The following is a 19258-nucleotide window of genomic DNA, read 5'->3' on the forward strand; positions in this document are numbered from 1 at the left end:
TTCACAAATGTCCTAAAGTTGTTTTATATCAGATGTGAAACTATATTTTACTGAGTTGCAACTTTCTCCAAAACGTTCTACCAAACAGTGGTAAATGTCGATTAGTGTGCCAGAGGGGATTTGTATTCAGTGAAAATTATCCCTCAAGTCGACACACTTTATTCTCCTTATAGCCAGATCAGACCCAGGTACCCCGACCCTCTGTCAAACCTTCTTAATGTATAACCCAGAAAGCGCCACACAGCCCAAAGTCTGCGCCGTACATTCCTGCTTAACTTCATATCCGCTCTAAGTGCAGCCACTCGCTATCTGGGCAGAGCCTGAATGACTGGCCCTTTGTCATCCACAGACAGAGCTAATTTAATTAAATGCCAGGGAGGGATGGAGGGAGGAGGCAAGTGGAAGAGACGGGTGGAGAAGGAGAGAGCCTTTCCAGTGGACTCGCCTGTCAATACCAGATATGAAATATTGACTGGGTTACACAGACTTGATGAAAAATACATGAAGCCATGGCGCGAGTTAACCACCGAGGCAGACAGGCAGACGAGTTAGGGCTCAGTGAGAGAATTAAGTTAGGGTGTGGCACTGGTCTCCAGGGTGAAGCAGAGCCCCACTGACCCACATTGCCTTGCATGGATATTACATTATTCACAAAGAAACAAAAAGCAAGGGAGACGTGATCAAAGAACTCACTCGGCCAATCACCCGTTCTATTCCCCTTCACCTCCTGATGAACCCTCTTCCTGTCCAAATTACATGACCAGACTGGCGGTTTGGAACGGTTTGCTGCAAAACAATAACTTTAGTCATGCCATTTTTGCCTCTCTCCTTCCAAACATCCACTCGTTTTGGTTCATTTCCATTCAGTGCATCAAAATGTTCGAGACATTTAAGGTCTGAAGCGATTTAATCCTTTTATTTTTCACTTAAGGGGAATAGAGAAAGTCCTTGACTCGGGTCCAAAATATTATAAAACATTCAACGGCTTTAGTCGGGCTCCAAAAAATTCTGAAAAATAAAATGAAAAGGAGGAAAAAAACATGATATCCAGAGGGCAATGGCATGAAGGTTATATAGAAAAATGTAAATATCTTTTTGCAGCGCATGAGATTGAAGTTTGCCTTCAAAAATTAGATGTGTTTTTTGAGAAAGTAGATTTCTGAAAATGATAGGTTCTAGTTCAATTTTTACAAAAGTTTTATTTACCTGGAAGTGCTTGAGAATAAGTTATTCTGATTTTACGCAGATGTAGACCTTTGCACAACAAGCTTGGGATTTTTAAGAATGCAGAAGTCAACAAATAAAAGCATATTTATCATTGGTTTAAAAAAAAAAATAAAATTTTAAATGTTCAATTACATCATTTTGCACATCATTAAAGGATTGTGTTGCTTGTAGCTTTATCTGAATCCGGACTCAATTCAATTGCAGTTATGAATACCCAAGGATGCCACAACAGAATCAAATTCATTTAAACTAATACAGTTGCCAGGTTCAGTTAAATCAAATTATTGCTATTACATCTTAATTCCTCTAGTGCCCTCACAAATTTCACCAAAATTTAATACAACAGGCCAGATAATGTCACCTAAAAAAAAGTCAGATCAAGCATTTCACTTTTCATTTTTTGCTCCTGAGTTCATCAAGACAGCTGTAGACTCAGATTGGACACTAAAATATATTCAATCATGAGTATAATTAAGGCCACTTTATAATGTTAATTTGAAGCCAGTAATACTATCTTACAAGTAAAATACCGTGTTGAAGCACTGACAGCCATCAGTGCTTTCAACAGCTCACCCCAATTAAAAAGCAGACATTATTATTTTGTATAAATTGATACAAATTATCATAATTTTTTATTTATGGCTTAACTGACTAAAGCTCAGCATTAATGAAATAGAACTGGTTAGAAAATGTGCTGCCACTGTAAATTAAGCTAGAACCAAATGGGAAGAGAAGCAAGAATTCTGACCAATCTAGAAGTGAAACGGATTGTGTAGAAGAGACCCAGACATCTGAATGATGCTGAGACAACTGCTTTGCAAGTTGAAGCAGCTTGTTTTCAGTTCAGATGCATCAACAAAATTATCATCTTAGGTAAAAGGATAGGGGCAAAAAAATACTGTATCTCAAAACCTACTTAAATATAGTGAAGAGGAAGTAACTTGATAAGCATGTGGTCCCGAAAGATGTGGACACACAGTGAGTTATGAGAAAGTATGCAATTAATTTTGTCTCTTCCACACACTATCACATGTACACAGTGCAGAGGCGCTGTTCCTGCTATCAGGTGGATCAGCAGGGACCATGGTAGAAAGGTTGATTAGGTCTCTGGGCGCTTTGATCCCTCTTATCAGACAGATTCTGCTTCATTCGGCGTCCCTCTGCATGCTACTGCTGCATTCCTCTGAGGCTGAGACATGCATTTCTTAACATGCTCACGAAGGGCACTTGTATCTTTAATTTCTCTTTTGTACGCTGATTGTTGCACTCTAGGAATCCTTGTATGATGTACTTTGCTTTTTTTTTTACTTCTTCATCCCTTTTGGGCAGTTGTCACACTAAAAATAACTGGAGCTCCTCCAGTTATTTTTAGTGTGACAACCAGACGAGCCCTGCATCACAGAAGTTACAGTACATCTGAGAAATACTGATGATACAAAGCTTGATTCATTTGGTCCTGGCAGGTCTCTATTTACTTTGTAATGTTATAGAATATGAGAACCTTCACAGACATGTCAAAGAATATTCCACAATAGGAGTTTCAAAACATATTAGACTATGGGTCTGCAAAATAAAATGTACTGGAGTCTTGGTATGCACCAGGCCCTCTGGGGTTGTTGTAGCTAATGTCACACATGTCTGGATACATTCGCATTTAAATTTACTGTACACTGAGCCTTTAAGTTAACCCTCAGTAATAAATTAGGTTTAAAAGACAGCTTTATCATGATCTAAAAACCTATTTAATTTGTGGAACACATCTGATTAAACCCAGTCTATGTCTTGTAACCCCCCGGAGGACGTTCAACCGGCAATTGTGAAATCCTACTCTTGAATATAATTGTGCAAGTTGTTGCAGACACAAGCACTGTATGTTTTGCTTAAAACATCACAACATAAAACATGTGATCCACACACAGTGGTTGCATGGACAGTAGTGTCACGAAGGAAAACACAAGTCGCTACATAAATCTGCAATTTTCTCAGTTTTCATCCACAGCATTCCAATCTTCCAACATCAAAAAGCATGAAAACAGACTGAGCTTCATGGATTGGTGCTATCTAGCCACCCAGTTAATGTGGCCAGTTGTCTTGTGATTATTGTACTTTTAAAATCCTTAGCCCTCTGTTTAAAACCAGAATCATTATGAATAGAATGTTCATACTAGATTAATTTCAAAGCAGTTCTCTATGATACAATTAAATTATGCAACTCCGGATGGATGCTGTGTGTTCACATGGATCCTCATTCATATTCTTTCACACAAATACTAACATGACTCATACTCAAAGGCTTTTCTTATTTCAACGTCACATTTCCCCCTTAAATTCCACAGCTCATTCACACATATCCTCTCTCTTGCTCTCCTCTCTCTCATGCACACACACATACACACACACACACACACACACACACGCAAACACACACCCCAAACACAGCTGCCTTTCTCATAATCATTACTTGTTATTCTCTTTCATGTAAATGCTCTCGTAATCTTCATTATTGTTTGGTTAGTTTGGCTGAACATATTGTGCAGATCATAAGCTAACTACACAAAAAAATCCAATGATAAGTTTCATGTTGCAATTTCTGAATATTAATGAAAATGAATGTATAATTTTGTAACATTTTAAAGACTGCCTGATTTCCATGCTTTTTCTATTTTTGTTGCAGAGGAATGATGAAAGCAAGGCGCTGAATCAGAAGAAAAGTCTGAGAAAATTTGAATTATTTACTTGTCAATGTTTTTTTTATTACAGTATACGACTGATAAATAAAAACGTAGGTCCTAGAAATAGATGAAACCCTGATGAATGATTGATGAATGATTGGATTGTGGTTTTTCTCTATAATACCTGGAAAACATATTGGGCTTCAACTAGTACTTGATGAAATTGGAAGGGAGGATGAGCAAGCTCGATTTGCGCATGTGTGTGCATATGCGCATGTGTGTGTGTGTGTGTGTGTACGTATGTATATGTGTGCTTTTGTGCTTCATGTCTCTGAGAAGATATATGTGTGCATCTTTAAGTGGCCTTGAGCGGCAGAGTTAATGGCCCTCCATTTACTGTAAAGCAGTAGAATCAAGTGGCTCTAATGGGACCAATATATCTGCCTAAAGGCTGCTTATCACACAAGCTCAACGAATGCAGAGAAGAGCAGATGAGACAGACAAACAGGGAGAGAAGACACTGTCTGACTGAAAAACAGATGTGGATCCTAGCGAGGGACAGATGGCTCTGTTTGTCTAACCAAAAAACAATGTCTAAATCGTTTTGATACAGGTTCTCTTTTTTAGGCCTAGACAAGTCTGCTCACCTGTCACTCCAGCCTGAACAGTGAGTCAGAACCCAAAGCCCTGCATTCTTTGAATAATACACACATCCAAAGAACTGCGAGGTAAGAGTTTAGCAAGTAACTAAAAACATGTTTCACTCCAATTACTGAGGGAAAAATCATTAGAATAAGTGAGTCACCAGAGATAGTTGGCAATTAATTATTCTGGAGACAAGAACTGAGGTGTACCCCATAACATACTCTGGTTTACTTCTATGATACTAGATCTACCTAACTTGTTTAAGCAAATACATCCTTTATGTCACAGAAGTTAATAGGAGTCTATTCTTGTAAGTCTATGCTTAGGACCTTTAATAGTCGAGTCTGTTTTCATGAAAGGATTTGTAAGTGCTAAAAGTAGTAGCAAAAGAATCTCTAACACAACATTAATGAAAAAATAGGTGATTAACTAAAGAAAATTCTTGGACCTTACACACTCCTGGTGAGATTGGTGTCACTTGGAAGGGACCAACATACCATGTCAGGGGGCCATGAACACTGTGAAATAAATGTATCTTTTGGATGAAATAGTTGTAAAAATTTAGAGTGATTGATGAACATTGTATTCTCATTGCTTACAAATTCAACAATACTATAGTCAAACTACATCAGATCACCAAATATTCCCATCCTTGTTGAGTGAATTCTAGAAGAGCATGATGATGTTTTGCTCTGTCATATTATATCTCCAAAAAGAAAAAAAAATATTATAAAAAAAAAAAAAACAACTTGCATAGAAATGGCTGATTCCCCATTATCAGTGAGTCTACATGATGCTATTTCATTGTGATAGCCAATCACAGTAGCCATGCTCTAAGGTTCTCTGCCAGAGGAAATGTATTGTATTCAATCATTAAACAACCCCACATGTACTTCTAGTGTCAAATATTCAAGAATATTTTCTCGTAGAATCTGCAAGTTTTATGATTACAAAAATCTCCAAGTAGTAACCCATGCTTATCCTACTTAAGGTTGCAGGAGCCTATCCCAGCTGCCATCAGGCAAGAGGCGGGGTACACCATGGACTGATCCCCAGTAAATCTCAATGCCACATATAGAGACAGACGACCATTTACTCTCTCACTACACATCTGGACAATTTTCCCAATTAACCTGCTGCATGATTTTTGACTGTGGGAGGAAACTGGAGAACACAGAGATGAAATTGAACCACAGCATTTTGTGCTGTGAGGCGGAAGTACTAAGGACTAAATCTAAACATCTATATCACTGATACAGTTAAGAGAAAGAGCTAATATTATGTCTGCTGTTGAGCCTTTAACTAGTCATTGGAATTCATCATAGACATCAGTTGAGACGTATACCATGAAGTATTACCGGTGGCCCTGGAAGAATAGTGCAATATCAAAACAGCTGGCACTAGCTGAACTGAATTGATTTACCTTTCAGCAAAGGAATTTTAAGTTTCCAGCCAGCTGTGAGGCCCATAACCCGACTGTCTCTGATTGGATCCCAAAAAAGTATATGCCAAAGTGTCTTCGAGCAAGACACTGAACCCCTGTCTTCATTGAATTAATTAGTGTGCATGCCTCTACACTAAGAGTTCAGTAACACACACACACACACGCACACGCACACGCACACGCACACGCACACGCACACTGTAAATGGAGTCTAAATGGAGTCTATTAAACTTGCTGTCTGCCTCTCCTTTTACTTTTTTTATTATTCATGTTCCTGCATGTGAAGAGATTCTCTTCTGACACGGCACACATTTTTCTCCCATTGCTGTCGGATTTCACACATTTCTCTCTTCACCTCTGTCAAGTCTTTATGCCATTTCAATTTTTTCTCTTTTTCCACTCTCGGGGAAGCAAATCCTTGGTATTCATTTCTATGCAACAGTCTCAAGTCTGATTGAATTTCAATTGATTCTTCTTCATGTTAAAACAAGTGGAAAAACATGGGGGGTGGGAGGTGGGGGAATGAAAGACTTTAATAAAATGCGTAATATCTGATGGAATAATGAATTATTAGGAGCAATAAGAGGATGTTGAACAGAAGCGCCATGTCAGAGCCAATTCACCACTAGTTTAGAAGTAGACAATGAAAACCAAAACTCTTAACATGGAAACATGATTCTTTATCTGAAGCATTTTCCTTGTCTAGCACCAACACTCTCCAACTAAAGCTAATCTCCTCTGTCCCTTTCATCTGTCACAGTCCCTCCTTTTGTACTCTGCCTTTTTTTTCATTCCAGTTGATTATGACAGGGGTGGATTATCTGATTCTATGCAGCTCTGGTCAGTAGCCAGCACATATTTCAATCTGTCAAAGTAGAATGGGGCTGCCAGCAGAGTGTTTCTTGGCAGTGAGCTGTACGATGAGCTTTCGCTTTCTTCCTCCACCTCTACAGTAGTTTGTGCTTCTGCCTCACCTTGGCTGTGACAAAACCTAATTGTAGGCTTGTGAACTTTCTGAGACGCCAATCTTTTCATTAACCCGAACATAGGGATCCAAGTTTCACATCATAGTCATCGCTATACAGTATAAATGAGTAAGATTAATATCAATTAATCTGCACATGATTTAGAACTATAGATCACTTAAAACCTGAGTGACAATTTCTATATTAGAATTGTAAGTTTAGTTTGGGTTAATTGATACAGGAATACACATAATCTGATTGTGATATTCAATCACTTACTTCCTTCTTGTTAGTTGTCTATTTACATAAGAATTAAAACTTTGTGACTCCACCCAAAGGGATTTGAGAAAAAAAAAATAATTTGGTGAGATTTGATAATGTTATACTTGGGATCATACGGACTGATATTACAGCCTTTCACTGCGTTTTTATGAAATGTGATAGCTTGATGTGTCAAACCCAGGAGCAGTGGAATACAGACCTTTTTCCTGTCATGTACCATCTAGCCCTATGGTATTTTTATAAAATCTTGACTTGCAAAGTGCTTTTTATACATCAGTCAAATACATATAGGAGTGAAAGAGAAAAGTAGAGGAAAATGAAGAAATTGAAGTGTATGAATGAAATGCGGTAAATGCCTTGATGGAAGAATGGATGTCACCACTTTTTTAAGACATTTCGCCCATGACAGATCAATGCAGAAACCTTTGCTTGTTGCCATGACAAATCTCAGCTACATGCTTGACATCAGTGAGTTGCATTTGAGTACCACAGTCAAGACACAACCCACACATTTATTTTCTAAACAGCCTGCCTGACAGGATATACTATCAATCCATTATTATCTTGTTCCAAATGGTACAAGATAATAAGGACATAATAGCAGTGCTGTTCATTCTCAAATGTCACATGTGGATGAAAAATAGATTGCACTTGAGCTACTATTGGCAACCGATTTTTGAAAGTATTAAAGGAAGGAGTCAAAATAGTGGACAAACAGAAATAGTCCCTATATAACATGGCGACATGGCAATATCCTGTATGACAGTGGTCCCCAACCCCCGGGTCGCGGACCGGTTCTGGTCCGTGGATCAATTGGTACCGGGCCGCCCAAGAAGTAATCAATTACTTCTGTTGGATGTATTAGCTGAGTCAGAATAATCTTGATTTTGTAAAATATTTTATTTTGAAAAATGACCAGAATCTCTTGGTTACATCTTGAGCGCCGAAAATGTAACCCACATGCTAGCAAAATGAGGAAAAAACAGACGTCAGTGGGAAAGTTTTTTTTCGAAGGAGAAAAAGGTCTATTGAAGAGAAAGAAGATGAGCCTAAAACTTCCAAGAAAAAGAAAGATTTTAACAGAAAATGCCAGGAGTTCTAGTTGAAATGTGGATTTATCGTAACAGTTGATTCCCACAGACCAAGCCGCTCTGCATAATATGCGGCAATGAGGCAATGAAGTCTTCATTATACCCATGTTATGTTGTTGGTGCAATGTTACGAGGAAGCTGCTAATAAAGTTGCATACGAGTACACAGTGGATTCACGTTTATTACTATAATCACAATATAAACAATCTAGGTATACCGCAGTCATAAGGTTGGGGACCACTGCTGTGAGAAAAATAGATATGATGTCTGCAAGATCATAACTATTCATATGACTCTGTATACATAAACACACACACAATTATTTTATATATACACATATATACAGTGACTTTTGCTGTCAGACGCAGGGGAGGCCGGGCCTCACCTGTCATCACATAAAGAAAACAATGCAAAATAAAAAACTAAATGAAATGGTTATATGTATTCAGTGATTTGTATTATAAAGTTATTTTCCATGTAGCTTCACCATTTTTAGTTGTTTTTTTTTCAAAATCGCAAAAAAAAAACAAAAAAAAACACATTTACCGTTCAAATATGAAGAGACATGCGGTGATGTTGCAACCAGCTGGCCCACTATGGATTGTGCAATGATTCTGCTAACTGTGCTGCTATGCACTGAGACCGAATTGCCTTTTCTGTGGATGACACTATCAAAAAACTTTTAAAATATGAACTAAATCTCCATAGTTTAGCTGATGTGTCCGATGTTTTTTGTCAACAACTGTATCATATTTCTCGTAATCATAAAACAACTGCGAAGAGACGTTGAGTGAGGCACGCAGTGACAGTGCCTCAAGGTAGGGGGCACCGCTGATCCCAGGGATCCCTTCTTGCTACTCAATGACATAATAATAGAATTATCAATAGCAAGCTGCAGTAAACAGTTAGCAAATTAAGTGTAGCCATCCAGCTATTTTTTTTATCAATCTCATCGGGCTGTATAGCTCACAAACAGTGAGGGATGAATGTAAATCTCCTGGGCAGCTTCTCAACTTTTTTGGCCCAGAAGGATCTCATTCAAACTGTTCCTGAGGCGACAAAGTTGCTTCGGTTGTTGGTCACCGTTCCGGCTATGACAGCATCGGTGGAGCGCTCATTCTCAGCACTGAAAAGACTCAAAACATACAGTCGGAACAGGACCGATCAAGGACGACTGTCATCACTGGCAGTGATTTCCATTGAGACAGAGAGACTTTTAAAACTGAAGAAAGAAATGGAAGACTTCTACAAGCAAGTTATCGATGCTTCAGAAGGAGCGACGCATGGACTTCATTTATAAGTAAAGGTAAGAGATAATAAAGTTTTTTTTACATGTGCTTTTTTTCTATGCGACAGTTTGTATATGTAAAGAATGCTGATATGATATTTTAAACAAAACACGTCAACTGCTGCCAATGAAATGATGAATAAGCTACTCTGTAGGGTTCATATGTTTGTAAGTCTGACTGTGATGATGTCAGTGCCATTATCTGGTAAAGATTATTATAATTATTTCCTAAATTCTTGCTAATATTAGGGAAATTACTTGGTGATTCTAGGCAGTACTACATCATCATTTTGATGCCAACAAGACACATGTAGATGAGAATAATGGGACAATTACTCATGTCTCACTCTAGAGAGTAAATTATACTGTAAATCCATACATTCTGTAAAACTAAATGAAATTATGGCAACCAATTTTTAAAATTGGTTTTCTAGAACAATAATGTAAAAACTGACACTACAAAGTAGTTTTTATTTAAAAGTCAGTCTAATCATGAAATAAAGACACATGTATCATTAAGGTTTTAGGCTATTTTGCTCAATGAAGGAACTCTAATCAACATTCCTATAACCTGAAGCAATCAAATTATTCACTGACCTAACAAACAGATGTGAATTTATATTGCAATGGATCAAAGTAATCGTCGTGGGGCTGCAAGTGGGGCAAAAAGTTGAAAAGTTCATAGCTGCTTTGATTTTGGATGGTAAGACAATTATAAAAGACCATGCAGGTAATAAATACACATAGGCATGCAGATGTACACGGATGCGCGTGAGCACACGCACAGACACACAACCTGGTGGACTGATATATTTATCCAAATCAAACACAGCTGCACATTTTCTCTTAAGTTATGTGACATGAGTGAATGGTAAATGACTGAAAATATTTTGTTCTCTTCCCAGGAGAAACATCAATAATATATACATAATAACAATTTGGCCATTTAAAAAGTGTGATGACAGGTTTAGAGCTAGCACAACAAAAGTTTTTTCTTTGCTGATCCATCAACAACCAGCATTTACTGCAAACACTTGCACCCTGATGTCATAACTGAAGGTGCTCTAGCTTGCCGAACAAAAATGCAAAGTAATTACGGCAGTTATATACTTATAAATTATAGTTATATATATATAGAAACAAGGAGACGGGGGCATGGCTTCACACTGCTAAGCACCCTGGTTTGATCCCAAAAGGGGATTTTCTGTGTGGAGTGTGCATGTTAACCCCCGTGTTTCCTCCTGGTTCTCTAGTTTCCTCCAACAGTCCAAAAACATCAATCAATTGGAAAAAAAAATTGGGGAAACTTGCCCCGAGTGAGTGAGTGAATGGTTGTCTGTCTGTATATGTGACCCTGCGATTGACTGGCGACCAATCCAGGGTGTACCCCACCTCTCACCAGATGACAGCTGGGATAGGCTCCAGCATCTCCCCACGACCCTGCGTGCAGGATAAGCAGCAGACCATGGATGGATGGAAAAAAAAAAGGACAGTAATCTTTCAGCCCAATTTATCCATTAACCTTTATTAATCCCTCGTGGGGAAATTTGTTCTCGGCAGTTAACCCATCATGGATGAGGCAGTAGGCTGCCGTCCACCAGCGCCAGAGGAGCAGTTAGGGGTTCAGTGTCTTGCAACACTTAGACACACTAGAAGAACACGGGAATCGAACCAGGAACGTTAAGTTACTAAGACTCGTATTTGTCTGCAACACTTAATGGGAACCTGTTTATTGCATGCTGAACCCACACAAGGGATCCTCAGTTATTGGTTTATTATAAGTTAAACACTCTGCAGCAGATCAGTAGTGAGGTCTGTTTATGTGAAAGATCAAGAGGTTGTTTAGATGATACAAAAACATGTAATTATTTCAACTTGCAAAGCCTAACAAATATTTACATGTTTTACACTCATGTTCCTAATGCCCTTTTTTCCCCCAATTACTTTGTGGATTAAATACACGGGCATCATGCTTTTTGTTGCAGGGAAATCCAACTTTTTTTTTGAAGTACAGGCCCACCAGCTAGACCTTATTTAATTAGACCTCAGATACATTTAAATCCTTCTCCAACAAGCTTGTACAAGATTTACAAAAGAGGTTAAGTCCCAAACCAACAAACTCGATGTCGATCCTAACTGGTGTTCTTTTCTCTGCCCTCAAAACAGCCTCTAATCATGCCCTCGTCTGTGAGAGCAAGTGTGCTTGCTTCTTTTACTGGGATTGAAGTAAATATTTAGGGAGGAGGCGGAGGCAAGGAATGAACTAGTGTAAGGCAGCAAGGTTAGGGAAAGAGAAGAAATGGAGAGGAGAATGTAGAAAATAAGGAGGAGGAGGATTATGCTAATGCGTCCAAACAGCTATGGTCAAAGCTTGAGACAGAAAGGCAAGTGACAAGGGAAAGCAACAAGACAGGAAGGAAGACAAACTGAGTGGGGGAAGAAATTCAATTACACAGTAAGAAATGAAAAGATCTTGAACTAAAGTAAATTGAGATGGGTTTGAGAGTTCCTGTGGTCTGGGGGTAGAAAGAAGAACACAGGGCGGTAAGATGAAGGGCTGAACTGAGAAAATGACACCAAAGTGAAAGGGGGTACTAATCTCCTCAGCTCCTGCTTTTGGACTGGCAGTGCTCCCGCGGTCACAGCTACATTCTGATTGGCTAAAAAATGAAGAGAGTGGAGGATTAGGAGATGAGGGGGGTATTTCTTATTTTGCTGTGGTTGAGTTTGTGTGAAAATCCTGGTGATAACCCCCTATTCCCTTAATTACTCACTTCTTAACTAAGTTTGAGCTACAAAATAGTTTGGTAATTTTTTTCAAATAAAAATATTAAAAATTCATACAATCAGATGGCATCAGGTTGGTGTAATTAGAAAAAGGTCAAATGTCATGTCAGCAAATCCTTTTTTAACCAAATTTATTAACTTATTTCCTCACAAAGCTATGATGAATCAACCTCTAGATTAAGCAATAAGCCCAGCTTTAAAGCCCAGTTACCTGAGGAAGCTGTCCCTGAATACCTAGCAAAACAGCAGCTTCACTGGCAGCAGTTCTAAAATGATTAATTTCCATATAATAGATGCTTTCTTCCGAAGCATAGCTTCCACTAGTCCCTGTACAGCTTCTGATCAAATTCTGTCTTCACCTCTTGAAGTTTTCTGGACAATTTCAGCTATTCAGACAAAATGAGGACAAGTGATGGGAGCAGATAAGCGGTGCTGACAGCTTCACAGCTTCTCAACAAGGACAGTTTGTTAGCTTAGCAAAGCTAGAGCAGGTGACAGTGACAGACAGGAGCTTTATCATACTATTCTCGAATGTATCAATGATGCTCAGCTCAATATCTGTGCCTATGTGTGCTGTATGCTGGCTGGAAACAAATCCCACGACCCTATATCGGGTTGACCTACATTTGAATTGTCTGCTATAATAAGAATACAAGATCGAATTTCCAAAATATGTGTTGTAATATTACAAATCCATCATGAGAACGTTTTTATTTTAATCTTACAAATTCATAATAAAATATTTAGGCACAAGCAGCGTAGCTGGGCCAACCCTCATTCTTAGGTATGACATAATGCATGAATAGGTTTTAAAAAATTAAAGTCTAAAGCAAGCGGTACCTTTGCACCAGAGGTGGGATAAAGTCATTGAAATATATATGTATTATAAGGCAAGTCACAAGTCTTTGAATAAGTGGCATAAAGCATTGTAACAAAAGTTACAACGTGTTTATGTTATTAAAACATTTCTTCTGATTCAAACAAACAAAAAAAAAAAAAGGGGGGGGGGGTTAATAGTGTCCCTTGATAACCTTATACCAATGCAAACCACATTATGACATGACAGATATTAGCAACAATGATAACAGGACATTGCCCTGTTACATTTTGCAAATTTTGATATTTTTCATTTCTTGTATTTCAACATCATGGTTTAAAATGAGAAAGAAGCATATTAATCAAACTGCATTGACAGTTTAAGTGCACAAAAATATGAAAAATTCAGCAATGGAACTGTCATCATTATACTGACGAGGCCATGTTTATTAAATTATCCTGAAATACATTTAGCAGAGGGTCCTTACAAGTTATGGTAACAACTCAGAGTTTGCTGTAATCTTCATCTGTTGGTTTATCGTGCACACCCTTTTCCCAAACCTCACAGAACTGTGTGAGCTGACAACAGAGCAAGACAAATCTTATTCTTTTCAATAACGCACAACGGAGCTCAACACACACCTCGACTCAATTTTCCCCAAAGCACTTCCCTCTTTCACAACCTCGGCACCTTTTAACTCAGCACAAATTCATTTGCTTGTGTGTGTGCGTGTTTGTGTGTGTGTGCGCACGAGTCCATTCATATACTGATAGCTCCAACATAAGGATAATGCAGAAAAAGAAAGAACTTTGTGGGAGGTGTAAAAACTATAGAGGAGTCTGGATGAAATGTATGTTCTCCATGGTAACCTGATCTCATCTGCTGCCGTTCAACATATCCCATATCACTGTCTACTGATACGTTTCATAGCCTTGAACATCCTTGCAGCTGAGATCAAGAAAACGGAATCAGATAAGATAGCAACTAGAAATAAATCAGCCACTATTAGACGGGTCGCCTTATCCAATATCAGTGTCTTCGTAGTTCAAAGGACTACATTCAGAGGAAATTGCTAATCTGATCACATCTTGTCCAGACTAATAACATACATGCTGCCTCATCTGGCTTTTTATAATCTATTGTACACCTTTAATTTAAATACACAAACATGTGAGGATTTGTTTACAATGGCTGACTATGGAAAAAAGAAATGAAAGGTTAAATGGGCTGCTTGTCTTAGAAAAGATCATTCATGATAAACCTAGATTATTCTGAACAACTTGAGGACGGAAAAAAAAAGTATATCCTTTAAGAATTGTCGGGTTATTTAAATGTCAGCTCAAACTGAATTCAAGACAGATACCAAAACAAAAATATGTCAAAGGGTAATATAACTCAATTAAAATTATTACTATAAACTTGCACAGGAAAAAAATTATAATGAAAATAAAATTCCCAATATGACGCACGTTATGTCAGAATGGGTTTTTATCTCTTTTGGTGAGTCATTTTTTTTTTACTTTGGCTCTCACAACCAAATATTTTCAAGGGAGAATTCATCAGCATCAGTATCAAAATTCAGAGACAGAATGGCTGGACAGACTGTTCCGCTCTCAAGCCAGAGGCAGCAGTAGTCATAGTAATATACTGACATCTGTGTAAACGGGACAGACGGAATGGTGTGACAGCCCATTCTCAAGACCAATGGTCTAGTGTTTACACATTGCGCCTCTGCTGCGCACACTTTATAAATTCAAATGGCAGGAACAAATTGACATTGCACTGTTCTGCATGAACAAAGGGTCGCACTGATGTGTTCATATTTCAAAATATTATGTATTTATATCTAAAGTAATATTTGAAAGCCAGTATTGATGTTAGTGTTAGGGTATTTTAGGCCAAGTACAGCTAAAAATGATGCAAATAATACAATAATACAATACGTTGACTGAGTAATTAAACATGTGGTTCTGTGTGTGTGTGTGTGTGTGTGTGTGTGTGTGTGTGTGTGGACTAACTTTTGGTTTAACGTTCCTGTCATTCATCCACTATCTAAACTGTTTATCCTGCATTAAGGGTTGCAATGGGGCTGGAGCCCATCTCAGCTGTCACTAGGTGAGATGCGAGGTATTCCCTGGACGAAGAGTGTTTCTGACCCCAGCAGTTGGCATAACCTCGCAGTGTTCTTATGTTTATAAAGCAAATACTTTACAAATACTAAACAAATCTGTGTGTATATGCCTAGGTCCATCATGAAATAAAGGTTGGTAATTATATTTCTTTGCACTTTCCTATCTTGATGCACCACAGAGCATTTGGGTCATTAATAAATGACAATCAGATCTCACGATAACATTGACTTTTCTGCAATTAAATTGCCATTTTGAAGAAAGTAAGATGGCTTTCTTTTGTTGTTTAGTCAGGAAGCCTGAATCTGAATGATGTAAAAAACGTGACTCTTCAACTGACTCAGACATTTGTTTGTGACAATGCCAAAATATTTGGTTGTACAGGTAAAAGACCAATTGAGGCATGCAATTGTACAAACATGGAACTAAACAAAAGCAAAAAAAATCCCTTTAATGTTCTGTCGTTCTTGCTTTTTCATTTACTTGGCACTTTCATCTTGCGTCTTGGTGCTGTGCAGCCTTCATTACAAGGTGCACTCCCAGCATTTCCATAGGAACCAAAGCACAAATAAAAAGCTTTACCTTCCCTCTCCTTATGAGGGTTTATGGATGTTTAGATTGGCAAGTTTCTAACCATTTATGTCTGAAATAGAGCCAAATTTCATGTCAGATTCCTCATAGCTCATATTCTAGCTACTATCAAAAGCAGTAAAATATGTTTTTCTGGCCATGAGCCACACAGCACTTTATAAAGCCACTGAGCTCAGACAGCTCTAGCAATTAAAAAAACAGGACTGTCTATTTTCTGAAACATCTCTATGCTATCCATCCATTAAATGCATTTTGCCCTATCCTAACAGTGAGTGATCCGGCAATACACTTTCCTTGGTCTTACATGTGGGCGTAAAACAGGTAAGACCCTTCTTCACTTCAAAGATGTAAGATAATCCAAACAACAATTTCTATCGGCTTCTTTACATATTTCTGACATTTAAATGGAATAGAGTAGTCGTACTAAGTCCTCAATTGTCTATGTCTTGGACAATAATGTTTTGAACTGTCGGCTAATGAGCAGAACTCTATGTTATACCTAGAGCCAAAATATCGTTCATTCTGTCTGGTCTCAGTCTTAGGCTAAGGTTAATCACATTGAGCATGGAAACCCCTCTTGCTCTATCGAAATGCAGGGAGATGTTTTTTTTTGGGGGGGGGAGATCAAATTCTGAGATATCTGGATTTGTTTGCCCCCTAATTTAATCCTGATGTAGAAAAAAATTGTGGAAAACAAATTATTCAATGGAGTTTAAGGATTTTGCTGAAGTAGGAGATGCACGTTTTGACTGTGTTTTAAACAACCCATCTGAATAAAAAATGAAATACCATGATTCATGTATAAATGGCAAAAATTACACAAAGTAAGTTTTAAATTAGCATGTTTTTTTTTTTACTTTCCATGTTTAGTTTATTAACTGTTTTTCATGCTCTACTAAAATTAATAGTGATTTGGAAAACTGCCTGGGGGGGGGTTGAGGATATGTTTATAAAATAACTTAAGTATGCAGGGTGGACCAAGAGAAAGATAGAACTGGTTCAAAATTAAATAGAATTAAATGCAATTTGACCATCTGAAATGAATTGCAATGTGATCATCTGTTAAAGCTGTTTGCTGCCCATCCAGTGTGATGACCTAACAAAGTACCGTCAAATAACTTTCCTCTTCAGCTTCATAAAATTACAACTTCAAAATAGATTGGTTCCTAAACTAACATTCACAGATGAAAATACTTGTACTTTTACTGAGACATGTGTGCCTATATAAAAGGAATTGATTTATAATCTCTACTGCCCCCATTCAGCGATTCTCCGCCTCTTAGGTTTTCCGTAATAATGAAACTTTGTCTTGGGAAAATGCAAGCACTCGTACAAAACACAGACAAAACAAGCACAATCTGCAGCACTAGGCAATTTCCACATGATTCTCACATTGTAATTAGATCTGAGGCATACACAGATAGCATAATAGACACAGTACATTGCTTCTCATTCCTTAAAATCTTTCCAGTGTGATGCAGGACAATTGTGCTTTCATTGATAATTGTTAAATTGATACAAATCATTTGTGGGTTCAAAGTCTGAATGCCAGGGAAGACACAGAAACAAATTTGCTGAAAAGGGGGTTTTATCTATGTTATCTTGTGTGTTCATTGTAATGTGATGTTCTCACGGTCAATAAGACTGCAACTCCTGCTGAATTGTGGAAAGTGCAGTTTTCTTTCCCTCTCTCATTGTACAATACTCACTGTCTACTTAGTAACCTCAATGAATGTAGCTTAGAAAAAAATCTTACTTATCTGGTTTATGGTCCAACTGGCTTAATGAAATAAGTGAAACAGACTCTGGCCACATGCACTACTCAGCTACACAGAGACAGAAGGGACTTACTACGAACATATTCATTTCAACAACCAAAAAATACACTAATAAGTGTAAATTTAACAGATTGAAAAACTGGAAAGCTAGCATAACTGACTCTTTCAAGCAAATATAACTATTCTAGTATTTTGATGAATTGTAGAAAGTACGTATCAGTGTGGCAGAGAACAATTATATTAATTTTGTCAGAAAAACCACAACACGCTAACACATTTAAGTGAAATTGTCAATTCAGAAAAAGTCTGAAATAAAAATAAATAAAAATAGAATTTTCTGGCCTGGATCAACAACTTTTTCTGCCACTCTGAAGAATGAAGCAAAGACCAAAAAGAAACTCTGCCAAAGCCTGTATCCATCCTTAAGCCACAACTGAAATCACATTATAATCAGATGTCTGGGAATATTTCCAAAACTATTACAAATATGCCTCTTTTTTTTTTTATTAAAGAAAAAAGGGGGGCATGGGGTTCATGTGATATTTCCTTACGGCATTTTTGGACATGCTTCGTCTATCCTGCAATTTTAAAGAAAGAGAAAACCCCATGATCTGGATGTGCTCCAAACTTTTAATTGATTCTTCAACCCATGCTTTCATGAAAATTGTTTTTTTTTTTCTTTTTTGTCTAAAATCCTGCTGACAGACAGACAAATGGCATCTTCCTGGAGAGGCAAACTGCTGTCTTCTAACACATTCTTTGTACCCCAACAATTTTAACTGTTTAAAAAGTTGAGACAACTTTAAAGAAATATTTTATTGAATGCTTGCATTTCAGTATATGTGCTTTGGGACAAAAAAAAAAAGGTTGGAGTCTTCCCTCTCAATCAAATTAATCAGAGTGAGTGTTTTTAGTAGTTCAAAATATGTCAAATCTGCAATTTGAAATTATACTTTGACATTGATATTGAAGTAAAAATGATAAGACTATCATAAGTTACTGGACTTATTTACTAAACAAATCATATTCACTTCAGGAAGATAATATACAAAGATACATAGTAAGCATTGTATAATACAGATTTGTTTTGAACAAATATCCAGAAAATACAAAACAGTGCCAAAGAAAGTAGTAAGAAGTCAAATGTTGCATTTTTACCGAACTTAATGTTTGTTTTTTCATTGTTTCAGGAAAAAAATAGAAAAATAGAATGGAAAATTAATATAACAAGTCCACTTTGAAATTCTGATGGCACCAACATCACTTGTAAAGTGTTTTTGAATAAACATAAGATAAAAACTTGTTTTTTCCTCACTGCATTCTTTGATAGCTTGCAGCTAAAGCAACATGAGTCTTTGTGAAAGGGGTTTTTGGACTGACTGCTGTGCGCTGAAATGGCTGAGTGACCCACCTGCTAAGCAACTGTGCAGGGGATCGATCAAACAGTACTAATGGATTAGAAAGGTCCTGCTAGACACTGATATCTGTCAACTACCTCTATGTGTCTCCTTAAATAAGTAGGAGGCTTCAGATCAATACATA

At 37.6% G+C, this 19258-nt stretch overlaps 1 protein-coding gene across 3 annotated transcripts in view; it reads right to left on the reverse strand.

Annotated features, from left to right (window-relative positions):
• The window catches only part of lrp4 (low density lipoprotein receptor-related protein 4), a 120822-nt gene that overhangs the window by 50092 nt on the left and 51472 nt on the right, over positions 1-19258 (reverse strand). The gene's annotated exons all lie outside the window — the stretch shown is intronic.

The sequence above is a fragment of the Fistularia commersonii genome, chromosome 3 (genome assembly GCF_037954325.1).
Source record: "Fistularia commersonii isolate RoL2024-O1a breed Wild chromosome 3, RoL_Fcom_v1.0, whole genome shotgun sequence".
Lineage (NCBI taxonomy): Eukaryota > Metazoa > Chordata > Actinopteri > Syngnathiformes > Fistulariidae > Fistularia > Fistularia commersonii.